General features: G+C 33.6%; 1 long non-coding RNA gene across 1 annotated transcript; it reads left to right on the top strand.

Annotated features, from left to right (window-relative positions):
- The first annotated feature begins 504 nt into the window (after positions 1-504).
- Positions 505-12,537, top strand: LOC107884991. Its single transcript, XR_001680263.2, has 4 exons — positions 505-934; positions 1,400-1,611; positions 2,835-3,045; positions 3,116-12,537. It is a non-coding gene; the product is annotated as an uncharacterized LOC107884991 (long non-coding RNA).
- Positions 12,538-16,146: the final 3,609 nt, after the last annotated feature.

Genomic DNA, 16,146 nt, shown 5'->3' on the forward strand with positions numbered 1-16,146 from the left:
TGTAGCACGCACGACACAATATCATTAATATTTAATTTTGTGAAGTAATAATAATTTGATATCAATAATTTATTTATTTTATTTAGTATAACTTTTAACTATTAAATATTTATAATTAATCATTAATATTATTTCCTGTATTTATTGTCTTTTGTTCTAATAAGTTTAACATTTTTTTCTGTGGTATTAGCCATATTATTACCTATTTAATAATTACTAATTATTTATAATTACTAATTATTTATAATTACAATCTTTTTATTCCTTTTGAATATTTCGTGATGACAAATAGTTCCTAAGTTAATCACCTAGATGGTGCTAGTAGGCAGTCCATAACATATCGCGGTTTCGTAGCCGTTTTCTGCCTGTGCAAAGCATAGGCCGTTGGGTAACCAGTATATCTTTAATCGTGGCTGGTATATGCTGGTATGGTATCGTGGTATAAGCTACCTTATCATTTTTCGGACAACTGCCCCCAACTCAGTATATACATCTCGATGATGGGAGCATGAAAATTAGAGGTTAGGTCACAGGTGGTCCTCTAATGTTCATCATGTACGAACGTACGAGAGCTACTTTACAATTTGTTTCACATCATATTAATTTTCACATGGACATCGGGTTCATAACCTAAATATTTTACGCGATTCAACGTTTGACTTGTTTACTGTTTACTGGCGTTTAATTTCCAGATTAAAAATGTAATGCTCGATACCTTACCTATAGGCTATAATGATATAATATGTTCACCGACTCGCACTCGTGTAGTATTTGTTATAAAATATATTATATTTGTGTCTTGTGAAATGTGAATTTAAAACTGTTCAATGTACGTCATTTTTAAAAGTGTTGTCGTTGTTATTGTCAGACATTATCAGAAATGTCCTTGAGTAAAATCAATCGAAATGCGTTGTTAATGGCTTTACTGCCAAAAGTAAGTATACAATTGAATGTTCAACGTTAAAGGCTCTGTCAAACAGAACGCGTTATAACGCGTGTTAAAGCGGTAAATAGGTCGTCGGCGTGGTGCTTTCACGCGCGTGAATAACGCGGCATTTTAACAAATTACAAAATCACTTGACGTGAAAATAACGCTTTCTGTTTGACAGAGCCTTTAAGGTCCACTTACACTGCAGCGGTGGCGGTGAATTGCTACTAGACACATTTCACCGCTGACCGCGGCGGTTAAGCCAAGACAATAGAATTTTTGTAATTATCTACAACAATTTTCTTGAATACCAGTACGATTGTTGAATTGTCATAACCGGAATTTAGAAATCTGCGCTTAATGCATTGTAAACTTACAAAATAAACATATAATTTTATTCATTATCTAAGACATTTTGAATTTGATTTCTTATGTAATTATTATCTATATATTATATTGCATTGTTTATAGATATGGCCTGCCATCGTTTTCCCAATGAGAAAAAGGATTCAGCGAGGCTTTTGGAATGGACAAAGCTGGTGGGCTTTACGGCAGATGATCATCATACATTCAAGAACAAATTTGTTTGTTCAGTATAATTTGCTGAAAAATGTTCTAGTCCTGGAAAATAGATTGAATGTAAATGTGTATCCTACTTTAAATTTACCTGCAGGCGCCTGCAGGTTAGTACTTAGTATATATTTTTAATTAGTTATATATTGATTCGATACTCATTATCTATAGGCACTATTTACATATTTTTTTTTTGTATTATATATCTATGATTCTGTTAGACCGTAACCCACAGTGAAATGATTTACATTTCATGCACAAAGTACAAATACACATGACACCTCCACTCTGGTTTATTAGAAAAATAATAATATTAATGGATTGATGATGAAGATTGAGAGTATCTTGTTTTTTTTAATACATTTGTCTTCTTTGATATTTTAACAACCTAAGATCATCATAAATGTTTCAAGCTTAAGTGGAGTTGACGACTGGGGTCGTAAAATAATAACAAGTTTTCTAAACCGACCGTCTCTAAGGCACAATCACAACGTTATATAAATACCTATATATTCCTGTATTACGTTATAGTCTATTTATAACTAATACTTAAATACTTATTATACTAAATTCAATGGATGAATGCTTAGTTGAAAAATAATGAGAGAGGACATGCTTTTATCCTGTAGCATGTATCACCCAGACCTATAATGTTAGTGCTCATGTATATATTATATTACTCACTATAGTATAGAACTATTACTGTAGTATAGGTTGAACCCAGTGGTTAAATTACGGGGACGCCTCCTTCTTATTTAAGACAATATTATGCATCCTCTTTAATTTAAGCTTCCAAAGTCTAAGGGGGGGGGGGGGAGGGCACTTGTAAAGAATTTATTAACGTGATATGCAAATATGCAATTTAAATTAGTTTTCATTTGTCTTTTTAAAGAAATATATAAAACTAGAACAGCTTTAAAATTTAAACACATTTTTTTAACATTTCGGGCTATGAATTCAATTTATTTCGACCAAGCAGGCACAATAATATGTATAGGTTCTATCCTAATTTTTTAGGAAGAAATCAGTTTTTACATCCTATTAATATGACATTTTTATGAACAATTAGGTGTGTATTTATAATCAATGGTTGTACGTACTATGTGAGTGCTGTGTGGTAACTGGTAGTTTCTCGTGAGTGTTGTAGACTGTAGTTGCTTGATACTTATACGTATACTCGCTCCCACTATTGAAACTATTACAAAAAAAAAAAATACAAATAGCAGTAGTACTAATTCTTTTTGACAGTGTACCCATGACAAAAGGTACTTTGTTATGAGTGTACCCGTGTACATTTGTGTGTAAGTGTCTTACCTACGTTTGTTTTTTTCAGTTAGTGAATTTCTTAATGACGAGGACAACCAGTTGATATTGAACAGTAATAATTAGAATACATTTCAAAATAGCAGCATTCTAAACACTGCAGCAGTGGCGCCGAGTTACCCTACCATACATCTACTCATAAATTATGAGGCATAATTAAGTTATGATGTAAATAAAATGTGGCCTACTCTCAGTATACGTTTGCTTAAAATCAAACAATCGTAAGTATACCATCATATATTTTAATGTTTACTTGGTGTTTGTATATTAATTAGAGGTATTTTTCTCTAGGTTGATTTGGAAATGTATTATTTGCGAGAGTAGTATAAAAGATGAAATGATCCAACACCATAACATACTAAAACCATTATTTGTCTGCCGTAAAACCATGCCTAATACTGTAAATCACCCATGCAGTCTTCGTATGGAAAGGGTCAATTTGGTAAAAATATTAATAATCAGTCAATGGAGAATAGTAATGATGGTGGCATGACTAGTGGTATAATAATACGGAGGATATGGCTGATACATTCACTGCTGCTGCCGCCACAACCAGCCCAGTCTTATTCTGACGCAATGGTTTCGGTAAGGCAAACTTCCCCACAACTTAAACAGATAGAGCAGCATTTATATGTTACGTGCATGGGATGAAGATTCTATTGTTGCTAGCGATGCAGAGGGAGGAGTCGAAATCATAACACAACATAATGTAAACGGTAAAGAAAAAAACACCATTTAACCCGAATACTGTCATTGCTCAATTGATAGAAATTAAAAATTTTAAATTAGGTTGGTATTGATAATAATAATGATAGTTGTATTTCTGATAGTGATAGTAGTTGTACCTATTCTGAATCAGATATTGAGAAATTCACTAAAAAATAGGAATCCATTAATTTCTTATACACAAGTACCATCCGACCCCAAAAGGTTAATAATATTGCCACTTGCGTAGCTTCCTTTTTTAAATGACTCAGTTGCATCAAAATAAATTTGTTGTCTGAAATTACACTAGTATTGGATACTTGTGTTATGACTTACCCGGTTGGTCCGGTTAACATCAGCTTGAGTTCGCCGTCAATTGGTTTCCTCCAGAAGACGGTTATGAAAATTTGGTAGGTTGGGTTCGTCAGAAATCAACACATAACAAGTTTATAGATTTACTACTGGTTTATTAAATTGAGAAGGTGCACAACTGAATTATTATATATACTTAGATTAATTAATATATCTTTTAACGTATTATGGTTTCGACGTGTGACACTCGACTGACGTCGCATTGTTAGACATAATTTCGCGACGGCGGTCGACAGGTGCTACGTAAGCTAAAACTACTACCTAAAGACAGGGGTTCATAACACTTGCGTTGTTAAAGTTCTCTGTGTATGGTGCAGCCCTTGTAGTTGGAAGGATGATTATTTTCACACAGAGCACATTTCGGTGGATATTCACGAGAGTTTGGACAGGCTGTTAATGGATTATTGGCTCCACATCTTGTACAGCGTGGACTTTAAAGTTACTGATTAGTATTCATTTTTGATAGTATTAGTTTCTGTAGAGTGATGTAGGTTCTGAATCACTATGCTTAATGGCTTATCTTTTATTAGTTTATAGGTGTGATATTCGGCTTTCACTTCTTTTAAGAGCCGAATGGTTTCTCTAAAAGTTTAAGGGTTTTTTGTTTGAATTTTTAGGCGATCCACTGGATTTGCATATGGAATTATCAACTCCAATAAGTTCAATTAATTTGGTACAAAGGCCCTGAAAATAAAGCACTCCTTTTATATAAATAGGAGGAGGAGGTTTAATCGAGTGTTCGGTATCAATTTCTATCAAATCAGCAGAATCTTCCGACTCATAGTAGTATAGGTTTTAAAATAAAATCTTTAATATGAAATAAGTAAGAACTTCTGACTGAATTTTTAATTTGTTAATAACTTTATTTGAAAGTCATATTGTTTTAAAGTTTTTTAGGTTTTGAAACATATGTAGAGTACATCTTCAGATGGATATATTAAACCACCTTCATTACTACCTCTCTTATTTTTTAAAGTAATAAGGGAGTTAAAAAATCAGTCTCTTTCAACTGAACATAATTTCCACTGTTAACAATATAATTAAGATACAAATAATTAATTCTTACTCTTTCCTCGTATTATCCATTGTTCATATTTCCATTTGCGACGAACACGACATTGGTGTCAACATTTATTGGACGAGTATGAATCACATGGTCATAAGCACTCAATGCATTCTCCATAGTCGCAATCACCATCGTTAGGGTCTACCGAGTTATTCGGGGTTTTAATTTTTAAGTCTTTCATAACTTTTTCCACTATCCATCTTCTTATCCATTTTTTAAATTGGGTTACACTAAAATTCTTATTGGAATTTTTTAGATAACACTGAATCAGAACTGAACTGTACCATGTTCTAAGTGAAGGTTTTTTTTCGCTGAGCATATTAAAACTATAGTTGTTTTTTAAATTAATGTATTTTGACGTTAAAGATTTTATGAGAAGAGTTACATGATCTTTTAATGGACTTCTGGTTTCGCAGCTATGGCTTTGTAGTGACTTAAAAATATTTGAATTGTATATAAAATAAGTATGAACATCTGACTGAATTTTTAATTTGTTAATAACTTTATTTGAAAAGTCATATTGTTTTAAAGTTTTTTCGGTTTTGAAACATATGTAGAGTACATCTTCAGATGGATGTATTAAACCACCTTCATTACTACCTCTCTTATTTTTTAAAGTAATAAGGGAGTTAAAAAAACAGTCTCTTTCAACTGAACATAATTTCCAATGTTTACAATATAATTAAGATACAAATAGTTAATTCTTACTTTTTCCTCGTATTATCCATTGTTCATATTTCAATTTGCGACGAACACGACATTGGTGTCAACATTTATTGGACGAGTATGACTCACATGGCCATAAGCACTCAATGCATTCTCCATAGTCGCAATCACTATCGTTAGGGTCTACCGAGTTATTCGGGGCTTTAATTTTTAAGTCTTTCATAATTTTTTCCATTATCCATTTTCTTATCCATTTTTTAATTTGGGTTACACTAAAATTCTTATTGGAATTTTTTAGATAACACTGAATCAGAACTGAACTGTACCATGTTCTAAGTGAAGGTTTTTTTTCGCTGAGCATATTAAAACTATAGTTGTTTTTTAAATTAATGTATTTTGACGTTAAAGATTTTATGAGAAGAGTTACATGATCTGTTAATGGACTTCTGGTTTCGCAGCTATGGCTTTGTAGTGACCTAAAAATATTTGAATTGAATATAAAATAAGTAAGAACTTCAGACTGAATTTTTAATTTGTTAATAACTTTATTTGAAAAGTCATATTGTTTTAAAGTTTTTTCGGTTTTGAAACATATGTAGAGTACATCTTCAGATGGATATATTAAACCACCTTCATTACTACCTCTCTTATTTTTTAAAGTAATAAGGGAGTTAAAAAAACAGTCTCTTTCAACTGAACATAATTTCCAATGTTTACAATATAATTAAGATACAAATAGTTAATTCTTACTTTTTCCTCGTATTATCCATTGTTCATATTTCAATTTGCGACGAACACGACATTGGTGTCAACATTTATTGGACGAGTATGACTCACATGGCCATAAGCACTCAATGCATTCTCCATAGTCGCAATCACCATCACCATCGTTAGGGTCTACCGAGTTATTCGGGGTTTTAATTTTTAAGTCTTTCGTAATTTTTTCCACTATCCATTTTCTTATCCATTTTTTAAATTGGGTTACACTAAAATTCTTATTGGAATTTTTTAGATAACACTGAATCAGAACTGAACTGTACCATGTTCTAAGTGAAGGGTTTTTTTCGCTGAGCATTTTCAAACTATAGTTGTTTTTTAAATTAATGTATTTTGACGTTAAAGATTTTATGAGAAGAGTTACATGATCTGTTAATGGACTTCTGGTTTCGCAGCTATGGCTTTGTAGTGACTTAAAAATATTTGAATTGTATATAAAATAAGTAAGAACTTCAGACTGAATTTTTAATTTGTTAATAACTTTATTTGAAAAGTCATATTGTTTTAAGGTTTTTTCGCTTTTGAAACATATGTAGAGTACATCTTCAGATGGATATATTAAACCACCTTTATTACCTTAATTTTTCAAGGTAATAAGGGAGTTAAAAAAACAGTCATGCGAGTGAAGTCCCTTCAGCACATGGTCCCTCGTCTCTGCGAACGGGAGAACCAAATCTCGGCACAATCGTACTTTAGGTTGGAAATAATTCTTGACATGTTTGTCTTTGCGCTGGACACACGCTTTCAACAAGTCGTAACGATCAGACGTGTTCAACGAACGCACAAAAGTGGTTCGGAATCGGGACTCAAAATCCGACCATCCATCAAAAGTTCAGCCGCAGAACTTTTGTTTTATAAGTTGCATCAAGCAGGCAGGTGTTACCATACCGTGTTATTAAATGTCTTTACTATTCTGTTTGATGGCAGAAAATAAGTGGTTTATACTACCATCAGATTCGTTATATGGCCGAAAAATAAGTTATCATTTGAGTAGGATTTTTTCCACAGTTCGATTTTAATTTTGAACAGCCAGGATCATTCGTTTTTCATCAATCTGATGAAGTTTTAAAAAGTGTTTCAACTTAAGAGTTAACTATTACAATAATAAGTTTATTTAAATGGAGTTTAATGGGCCTATCATTTGACTGTTTAGGTAAGATAAACTGTTAATTAGAAAATTAATTGTAATTCTAACCTTAATTATTATAGTAGGACTTAAAAATCTGTTTACTGTATTGTTTAGGCACCTATATTACATTTTTAAATTTTTATAGTATACTACTGTTACTTAACTATTCATTTTAAATGTAGGCTGCATCAATGTTCCTATACCTGCCTTAATTCTTATTTTAAAATGTTAGGCACGTCTAAATTATAAATGAATACAGGGAAAACTATTAATTGTACTTAAAATGATGAATTCCTATGCATACATACAAATAAAAATTTAAATAAATATTGAATAAAAATATAATAACCCCCAATTTGGTTTGTATTTGACTTGAATATTCTGGTATATATTATATTGTCTATAACCCTGTACACCGGAACCGTAAATAAATCATTGCACGCAATACTCAAGTCTAGCGAAATTTGAGAATCGTTTATAAAAAATCTTCCTAATATAATTTACTTAATTCTCTTCTGTTGTTTGTTTTCTGTACAGCAGTGTGTGGTTTTACTGTATAAAAAATACAAGATATAAATTTCACCAAATCTTCGGAAGTTAGCGATAGAAATTCATCATTTTCAACCACTTCTCTAAAAATGATGTTCACACAGTTAAACGCTTTGATTTTAAGACAATTTGAAAAATTAAGTTGATTTTGTACCACTTCTCTGAAAATAATAATCATATTTATAATTAATTACTGATTGATATATAGAATCAAGTTATGGTTATCATACAAACAGTTTTGTTTAATAAATGCTTCAGAACTCGATAACAATTCCACACAGTTAAACGCTCTGATTCTAAGACAATTTGAAAAATTAAGTTGATTTTGTACCAAATCTTTAGAAGTTAGTGATAGGAATTCATCATTTTCTACCACCTCTCTGAAAATAATAATCATTATATTTATAATTAATTACTGATTGATATAGAGAATCAAGTTATGATTATCATACAAACAATTTTGTTTAATAAATGCTTCAGAATTCGATAACAATTTCACACAGTTAAACGCTTTGATTTTAAGACAATTTGAAAAATTAAGTTGATTTTGTACCAAATCTTCGGAAGTTAGCGATAGAAATTCATCATTTTCAACCACTTCTCTAAAAATGATAATCATTATATTTATAATTAATTACTGATTGATATAGAGAATCAAGTTATGATTATCATACAAACAGTTTTGTTTAATAAATGTTTCAGAATTCGATAACAATTCCACACAGTTAAACGCTTTGATTTTAAGACAATTTGAAAAATTAAGTTGATTTTGTACCAAATCTTCAGAAGTTAGTGATAGGAATTCATCATTTTCTACCACTTCTCTGAAAATAATAATCATTATATTTATAATTAATTACTGATTAATATAGAGAATCAAGTTATGATTATCATACAAACAGTTTTGTTTAATATATGCTTCAGATTTCTATAACAAAATTCCACACAGTTATATGACTTTGTAAACTGATTGCTCTGATTTCAAGACAATTTGAAGAATTAAGTTGATTTTGTAAAAACATAACACTTGCACTTATTACATAATCTAACTTTAAGAATTTGGCAGCCTATAACAACCCTTTAAAAGTCAACTATAGTTCACAAAAAATTATATTGTTAACAAATGGAGCTACTAGCTCTGGAATAGCTGATGCTCAGGTCAGGATAAGGTTAAAATTCGATAAATTGTATTAGACAAAATATAATGTTACGGTTCGGTTTATAATTTATTGTCACGATTTATGAAAAATATTCTATATGCACACACGTAGCTAGACGAAGCTCGGTGGCAGTACTGGGTATATTAACATACAATTGTTGAACGTAAAACTAGAAATAATAAAGTATAGTAGTAAAGTCTGTTACGGTCGTCGGGGACGCGGAACAATACGGTGTTTGATTGAATAATGAAATCGGGGCATTCACAAATAAATACATGTGTACAAATATTACACTAACGACATTTCAGCTTACAATTATCTGTGTCACAAATATCTTGCCCTTTACTGACATTTTAGGCACTGACTTGGAAGAGCCAGTGCCCGAACTCTAGCATCAGATTTCATAATATCATGTAATTTGTTGTCCATATTTTCAATTCCTTTACTGAGTCGAGCATTTGAATTAATCAATAAAATCATTTGAAGTGACAATTCTTTAAGAGTAGATTTGTAATAATTATTAATTTTGAATTACACAACTAGTCTAAAATAAAAAAAATATTTAAAATTAGTCAAGTAAATAAAGTATCTAAAATTAAAAATAAAAATAAAAATATACAAGCATGTTTTTGTTTCCAATAATTGGTTGACTTTGCTCATCTACCAATATAAAATCTATACATTCAACTGGGATGGAATGAAGTCTGGGATGAATGTTTTTCGTAACAGTTCTTCCTTTTTAATGCATTCAGTGCTACTGCAACAAAAATGGAAAGTATATTAATGAAATAATTATCCATTATATCTAGTTATAAGTACTCTATTCAATATTCACCTCGTTTATTATAACAGTCGGGTAGACCAGCGCACTGTGACACGCGATCGGCCAGACCTGTTCGTACCAGCACTTGTGATGAATCTGAGTTGATGAGACAGGGGGTCTGGTGTTCGTTATAATATACTGTGCTTCATTTTGAATGGAACATCTTCCGACACATCAAAACGAAAACTATATAACGTGTTTAACCCAGGGCGGTCGTTAAAAGTGGCTCGATACTTGTCCAATAAACTGAAAAGTTTCGCTCGTTTTTCATCCGATACTTCATGAGAACTATCAATACACTTGGACCAGGACGTTTTTGGTTGATCAGTCACCCTTGTGCCTTGCTCAGTAGCAGTCATAGTAGCCGCATCGAACCAATCTGTTGACCCTCTGTGTTGATCTCATCAGATCTCCCTTGAGAGAATCCGTACTTTTTTCGGTACTACAACCGGTTCGGGATGAATGTCTTACAAAACAGTTCTTTCTCTTTAGTGCATTCAAGCGACTGCAACAAAAGTTGAAGGTACTTTAAAGAAATAATTATCATGTATATCCAATTATCGGCGCACATGGTATCAACCGTCTTCGTGGACGGACGATGTGCGACAGTGTACGACTTCCGTAGTTTGTTGGAGTCTCTTGCTATGCGCCCGCTTCCGTTACATTTGTTACACCGATCCGTGGAAGCGGACGAACTACGGGGTCCCGTCACGATGTCTGATGCACCCTGGTGAATCCGTACTTTTTTCGGTACTACAACCGTTTCGGGATGAATGTCTTACAAAACAGTTCTTTCTCTTTAGTGCATTCAAGCGACTGCAACAAAAGTTGAAGGTACAATAAAGAAATAATTATCATGTATATTCAATTATCGGCGCATATTGTTTCAACCGTCTTCGTGGACGGACGAGGTGCGACAGTGTACGACTTCCGTAGTTTGTTGGAGTCTCTTGCTATGCGCCCGCTTCCGTTACATTTGTTACACCGATCCGTGGAAGCGGACGAACTACGGGGTCCCGTCACGATGTCTGATGCACCCTGGTGAATCCGTACTTTTTTCGGTACTACAACCGTTTCGGGATGAATGTCTTACAAAACAGTTCTTTCTCTTTAGTGCATTCAAGCGACTGCAACAAAAGTTGAAGGTACAATAAAGAAATAATTATCATGTATATTCAATTATCGGCGCATATTGTTTCAACCGTCTTCGTGGACGGACGAGGTGCGACAGTGCACGACTTCCGTAGTTTGTAGGAGTCTCTTGCTATGCGCCCGCTTCCGTTACATTTGTTACACCGATCCGTGGAGGCGGACGAACTACGGGGTCCCGTCACGATGTCCGATGCACCCTGGTGAATCCGTACCTTTTTCGGTACTACAGCGATAATTATTCGATTGTAGACCACTGTGTTTCGCGTTCTTCATCAACAAGTAATCCACCGCTTCCTTCCTCACTTTGCCCATTACCACTGTCTTCCCTACATCGTATTTCACCCTTGACAGTGACGCTGATGTATAATGTTTTTATGCGCGACTGACTGAGCGATCGCCAAACGTGCGTAATTCTGAAGGTCACGCGGATCTATCCAATCATCGAGAGTATGGAATGGTCAACGACGACACAGATGGGAATGATCTTCAGCTTACGATCCATCAATCATTATGCTCGCGGTGGTCTCAACCAAGAGTCACCACACTCGGTGTGTCCACATCACCGACCGTATAATATACGGTTCGGGATGAATGTCTTACAAAACAGTTCTTTCTCTTTAGTGCATTCAAGCGACTGCAACAAAAGTTGAAGGTACATTAAAGAAATAATTATCATGTATATCCAATTATCGGCGCACATGGTATCAACCGACTTCGTGGACGGACGATGTGCGACAGTGCACGACTTCCGTAGTTTGTTGGAGTCTCTTGCTATGCGCCCGCTTCCGTTACATTTGTTACACCGATCCGTGGAAGCGGACGAACTACGGGGTCCCGTCACGATGTCTGATGCACCCTGGTGAATCCGTATCTTTTTCGGTACTACAGCGATAATTATTCGATTGTAGACCACTGTGTTTCGCGTTCTTCATCTACAAGTAATCCACCGCTTCCTTCCTCACTTTGCCCATTACCACTGTCTTCCCTACATCGTATTTCACCCTTGACAGTGACGCTGATGTATAATGTTTTTATGCGCGACTGACTGAGCGATCGCCAAACGTGCGTAATTCTGAAGGTCACGCGGATCTATCCAATCATCGAGAGTATGGAATGGTCAACGACGACACAGAGGGGAATGATCTTCAGCTTACGATCCATCAATCATTATGCTCGCGGTGGTCTCAACCATGAGTTACCACACTCATTGTGTCCACATCACCGACCGTATAATATACGGTTCGGGATGAATGTCTTACAAAACAGTTCTTTCTCTTTAGTGCATTCAAGCGACTGCAACAAAAGTTGAAGGTACTTTAAAGAAATAATTATCATGTATATCCAATTATCGGCGCACATGGTATCAACCGTCTTCGTGGACGGACGATGTGTGACAGTGCACGACTTCCGTAGTTTGTTGGAGTCTCTTGCTATGCGCCCGCTTCCGTTACATTTGTTACACCGATCCGTGGAAGCGGACGAACTACGGGGTCCCGTCACGATGTCTGATGCACCCTGGTGAATCCGTACTTTTTTCGGTACTACAACCGTTTCGGGATGAATGTCTTACAAAACAGTTCTTTCTCTTTAGTGCATTCAAGCGACTGCAACAAAAGTTGAAGGTACAATAAAGAAATAATTATCATGTATATTCAATTATCGGCGCATATTGTTTCAACCGTCTTCGTGGACGGACGAGGTGCGACAGTGCACGACTTCCGTAGTTTGTAGGAGTCTCTTGCTATGCGCCCGCTTCCGTTACATTTGTTACACCGATCCGTGGAAGCGGACGAACTACGGGGTCCTGTCACGATGTCTGATGCACCCTGGTGAATCCGTACTTTTTTCGGTACTACAACCGGTTCGGGATGAATGTCTTACAAAACAGTTCTTTCTCTTTAGTGCATTCAAGCGACTGCAACAAAAGTTGAAGGTACAATAAAGAAATAATTATCATGTATATCCAATAATCGACGCATATGGTTTCAACCGTCTTCGTGGACGGACGAGGTGTGACAGTGCACGACTTCCGTAGCTTGTAGGAGTCCCTCGCTTTGCGCCCGCTTCCGTTACAAATGTTACACCGATCCGTGGAGGCGGACGAACTACGGGGTCCCGTCACGATGTCCGATGCACCCTGGTGAATCCGTACCTTTTTCGGTACTACAGCGATAATTATTCGATTGTAGACCACTGTGTTTCGCGTTCTTCATCTACAAGTAATCCACCGCTTCCTTCCTCACTTTGCCCTTTACCACTGTCTTCCCTACATCGTATTTCACCCTTGACAGTGACGCTGATGTATAATGTTTTCATGCGCGACTGACTGAGTGATCGCCAAACGTGCGTGATTCTGAAGGTAACGCGGATCTATCCAATCATCGAGAGTATGGAATGGTCAACGACGACACAGACGGGGATGATCTTCAGCTTACGATCCATCAATCATTATGCTCGCGGTGGTCTCAACCAAGAGTCACCACACTCGGTGTGTCCACATCACCGACCGTATAATATACGGTTCGGGATGAATGTCTTACAAAACAGTTCTTTCTCTTTAGTGCATTCAAGCGACTTCAACAAAAGTATCATGTATATCCAATTATTGGCGCACAGTTAATTTAAGACAATTTATAATAAAAATATGTTTTCAAAATCAAAAATCTGATTTATTAGGTCTTCATCAATCTGTTTCAAAATCTTTTCTTTCATCTCCTTCTCAATTTATAAACTGGTTTTTATGTCGTTTAGAAGTAGTTTTATTTGATCTGCATAGTTTTTTTATCTTGCGTGGTTTTTTTTTGTATTTGCCATTCTAAAAGATAAATCCTGCGGTAGATTGCAGACCTGACGTCGAGCTTTAACCACTACGTTGTCAGTTGATTACACAACTAACCACAACCCGAATATTTGGGAGCGAATTCCACTGTCGTCTTGTCTATCGCCGTTACACTTTTCGACTTCTCCTATCCGTCATTAATTTAGTCAATGTTGTCAATATTGTTTTTTCAATCTTTATCGCATAGACCAGCTTCTAATGATGTGATACAGGAGATTAAATTATGAGAACTCCCATGTACGCATTAGGAAAGAAACATAGGGTGAGGATGATTTACTTTTAGACATGCTCGAGTGGTAACGCCAATCTGATCGTCGTGAGGATCTACTGGCTGCTTCCATATGTACTAGTGCTGAACATATAAGAAATTGTTTAAGAAATAAACGAGAGATAATTAGACAGAATCAAGTTAATAATATTAATATAAATATTATAGATGTGTGGATCATAAACAGTTTGTATTTTCATGTTAAAAAATATCCTGGTTACTCCTTCAAACACATTAATTGTAAAATCTAATGAAATTAATATTAGTATAAAATGCATAGTTTTGTATAGGTACTAATGGCAAATTATTAACTGAATTAAAAGTCCCATTGAATCTATGTATCTTTCTTAAAAAATCTACCTAACAAATTGAATACATCTAATTTTGTAAATACTGCTTGGTAATTTTTATTTACATTATTAGTGATACTACCGTATTAAATTACACTTATCTTTTTGGACTCATTTATATTTTTTTAATTATCTACATTGGTCATGGTAAATAACCACATACAAATAGTTTCCCTATATCGTATAAAAATATTTAAGGTATGTGGAAAATATAAATGATGTATATTAATAACCAGCTACTCCTTCAAACCTATCACTTGTAAAATCTAAAGAAGTTATAAGAGTGATTTAATATGAGGTACACCAATGACAATGCTGTTACACGTTTGGTTTCATTAACCTAACCAAAATTATGATAGTTTTAGAGAGCAATTATTTTATGTCTTTTTGTATCGTATCAAATTGATAATTTTTTTAGGTACCTAGTCAAATTATATGAATGTATGATACTTGCCGAATAACACAATATCAGATATTTATTATGAGTATTGAAAAATAAAATAGAATTTTCAGCATTTAAATTTGAGTTGGAATGAAATATTACAGTATTTATAACGTAGTCGGAAATCCAGTATGCCTTAACTATAAATAAGTTGCCTACAGTAATGCCCAAGTCCAAAGGAACCTGTGTGGCTGTGTATCTTTTTTAAATACCCAACAAAGCGTATAGATCCATTATTTAAAATATCTAATATCGCATTTAATCTATAAATATTTTTTTTAGAAACGTGTATAAAAAGTAATTGGATATAACTTAAAATAATAATTTTAATAAAATTTTTATAATAAAAATAACTTATTAAAGAAAAACCTATAGAAAATAAAAAACCATACACAAAAAAAATTCTCATAAATATGGTTTATTGTTTATCAAATATTGATGTTTTTTAAAAAAATGTAATTACTTATTATTGTAATATAAGCATTACAGTTAAGTTTTGAATGTATGTTTTATAATATGTTTAGTAATGTGTGTGCATTGTGCATACATTACTAGTATTTCGTTTTTAATATTTAAATTTTAAACTGACATATTTGAAAAAATGTATTAATCAATATTTTTATTTAATTATTATAATAATATAAGTATCGAATGTAAGTTTTATATGTTTAATATGTAATATTTATGTGTAGATAGGTATGTAGTATGTGTAATATTATATTAAATAATATTCGATTAAAATTTTTGTTAATTCATTATGAAGATATTATTTTAAATATTTCATACAACTATACTGATGATTTTTATAAATTAGGTTTTATTATATTTTGCAATAATGAACTGTCTTTAAATGTCTTTAACAAGTTGTGTGTAAAAATTCTAATGGCGAAGTTCTAATAATTAAACAGATAGAATATTTAGATTTAGCGGTTAATGTAAAATAATTAAACGCGAGTTGTAGCAGTATTGATTCTAATAATTTTTGGAAGTGAACATAATGAGAGTTGTTCATTTATAAATGGTA

This window comes from Acyrthosiphon pisum, chromosome A1 (genome assembly GCF_005508785.2).
Source record: "Acyrthosiphon pisum isolate AL4f chromosome A1, pea_aphid_22Mar2018_4r6ur, whole genome shotgun sequence".
Classification (NCBI taxonomy): domain Eukaryota; kingdom Metazoa; phylum Arthropoda; class Insecta; order Hemiptera; family Aphididae; genus Acyrthosiphon; species Acyrthosiphon pisum.